The following is a 3,004-nucleotide window of genomic DNA, read 5'->3' as shown; positions in this document are numbered from 1 at the left end:
GAATTCTTCTTTGACCTAAAAAGACAACAGTACATTACTCAAAAATCTGACAAATTTAGAGCTTACTTACAACAAGGAAATATAAATAAAGATACCTGAGAGGTGTCAAACAAAGCAGGCCATCTTTCCAGGATACTCGCTATTGAAGGACTCTTCTCAACTATCTCCTGACGACGGTAGGAGAAAGTTCTGGCCATTTTTTGATTGATATTTCTCTAGTTATCCCTTATTTTGGCCTCTTCAAGAAGCTCCACCCGTTCTTGTTCTAGACTCTGTATAGTTACTCCTGAAGGATGTGGAGGGAGGTAGTTTATTTCTGCTTTCTTTGTTTTTTTTACAGCAGCAGGTCTTTTATTTTTAGCCGAGTTCACAGCTACTTCTGGGCAACCTAGACTTCTCAATTTTGACCGATAGTTTCCCATCTTGTACTTCAATCTTGTTTGCCATCCATAGAATCCAGAGAATGACCCAGGCTCCTTTAAGCAAGGATGCTTTTGGATTAATGCCTCTGCAACTGAGGAAATTTGCTGGCTGGTTGGATATGCACAAAACTGGAAAAAAAAATTCTGCCAATTTTTCCAGAATATCAGACTTCACACTTGGATTGTTCAGAGCAGTTCCATCGTTTTTGTATGCATCATTTGCAGACTTCAGAACTAGCTCAGTGTCATAGGCAATCTCTGGATTTCAAACGGTGATGACCATGGCTTTGATCTTTGTCCTTGACTGTCTGGAAATGAGAGCAATACTGTGTCATCTGATGAGACAAATGATGATGGAGCCGAATAAGCAACTGAACGATCATCTGAGGAAACCTGGTCATCCATGGTAGAAGGGCCAGCACACTCAAAACTGACAATTGTTGTTACATTTATTATCACTGGCTCAGTTTGCACTACTTTAACAGTTTCTTTATCTTTAAGCTCAGATGTTGAAGTCAGAGAAAAGATCTCCTCAAAAGCTCCCTTGTATCTGAAATGTCTCTCTAACTATTGACTCCAATTTCACACACGTATCTGGAATTCCAGAGGGCAGGTGAAGTTTGCGAATGGAGTTCTGATCAACAATCACCCGTAATACTGCTGGTTCACACATGTCCTATTTGAAAAAGAAACACTGTTAGACAGAAATTTTATAAATTAAAGGGACAGTTCACCCATAAAAGAAAATTTTCATAGTTTATTAAATCTCATGTTTTTCTAAACTTTATTATTAATTTCTTAATAATAACTTAATAATTTCATGTACACAGACACTAATTAAATTTTTTATTCATACAAGTAAATGACAATTTTCATTTAGGGTGATCTAGTCTCTTTACTGTAAAATATTCAATTACTAATTACCCATTATGATTACCTTATTATGATTACATTATGAAGCGCTTCAAAGTCACCATACACTTTCCCTTGATACTGTATGCAGCTAGAGGTACAACATCACTCAAGTCTTCTTGGAGAAGTACTTTAACATGGCCAGGTGCATCTAGTTCAAAAGACCTCAAGTGCTCAGTGTACCAGGCTGTACGTGTTTTCACTATAAACCCTACAGAGTTATTTACAACCATCAGCTGGTGTGTCTGAACAAAGTCAGGAAGTCCTGCAGTGGAACCATGAGCCAGAATCATTCCTTTACAGCATTTTGTTCCGTAACAAGATACTGTGTTTGCCAACACTATTGATTTTTCGTGTGGGAATTTTTTGCAGACTGCTTCCTGTACATCATTATGTAGCAAATCCAAACTGACACTGGACACATGTGAAACAGAAAGTGATGGTTTAAAGTTCTCTGAATAATGAAAGTGAAAAGCCATCAACAACTGGTGTTTCACTGCAAGTGAAAGCAAGATGTTTCTGAAAGAATGGGTGTGTTGCACAACACGTTTGAAAAAATTGTGCTTCGCCTCAAAGCGCATGGTCCACTTTGCCACCAGAGGACCAAAAGCCTGTATCAGTTCCGGAGAAATAGTGCTCCAAGAAATTATGCTTAGGGAGCAACTTCTGCTGTGGAAATACACTCAAAAATCTGTGTCTGTGCTCAGATATTTTGCTGTCAAGGTAGCCAATGGACTGGTGAAACTATCAGTTCCACAATTTCTTTAAGGTCCATAAGAATGAACCATGCAGGTTCATCCTGTGGAATTTTTGGACCTATGAGAAATGGAAGAAACCTGAGCAAGGCCCAGTTTTCATGGGCATTTCCGCCGATACTCTTTCGAGTTCCAAAAGTCAGAGGCAATGGCTTTGGACAGTTGGTTTTGTCGGCCCGTTTAAATGGGAAATGCTGGATTGCAGCATTTATTTCACTCACTGTCAAGTACTTCTTTTTGATGAAGTCATCCAAGCATAAAGCCAGTTCTACTGGAACGATCCATTCAAAAACATCATGTAAGAGATCAGGTGGATATCCCGATAACACATGGAAATAATCCAGTTTGTCAGTTATGATGCATTGCCTTTTGACACCAAATGAATGGACAACACTTGTATCCTCTAATGCTGTTTGAACATGTAGAGTATGTTGCTCATTTGTCCTTCTTTGAAATGCACCTAAACGTACTTCTTTCGCTCGCCAAGGCAAAACCTGCAGGGATATCAGGCCTCTACAGTGCGACCATTTCAGTCGCATTTGCGACTGAAAACTACTGTGTGCGACTATGAAAATTTTTTTAGGAGCACCGGTGCGACTGACCCGATCATCATCATACTTGTGATTGCGCTCAGGGGAGCTTCAAATGTTTCTACGTGTTTTTGCAGCATTGAGTAATGTATCACAGACATATCTCACAAATCCTTTCATAAGCAAAGTGAGAGATTCATTGCGCAGTGTAGAGAGCTTCGTTAATTATAGATGTGAGATCGAGATGAACTAAGATGAGTGACAGCTTTTAATGATTTTTAAAGCAGTTTGTAAATGTGATACTGATTTAATACAATACAATTAAGACAGGAGAATAATGTACATTAACAGTATTGATAGCTGTGACAACCAAAGACAACCCCAC

General features: G+C 38.9%; 1 pseudogene; it reads right to left on the bottom strand.

The window, feature by feature from the left end:
- The window catches only part of LOC107708277 (sterile alpha motif domain-containing protein 3-like), a 4,845-nt pseudogene extending 4,018 nt beyond the window's left edge, over positions 1-827 (bottom strand).
- Positions 828-3,004: the final 2,177 nt, after the last annotated feature.

The sequence above is a fragment of the Sinocyclocheilus rhinocerous genome, unplaced genomic scaffold, assembly GCF_001515625.1.
Source record: "Sinocyclocheilus rhinocerous isolate Xijiao unplaced genomic scaffold, SAMN03320098_v1.1 scaffold716, whole genome shotgun sequence".
Lineage (NCBI taxonomy): Eukaryota > Metazoa > Chordata > Actinopteri > Cypriniformes > Cyprinidae > Sinocyclocheilus > Sinocyclocheilus rhinocerous.
This window is presented reverse-complemented; position numbering and strand designations above follow the sequence as displayed.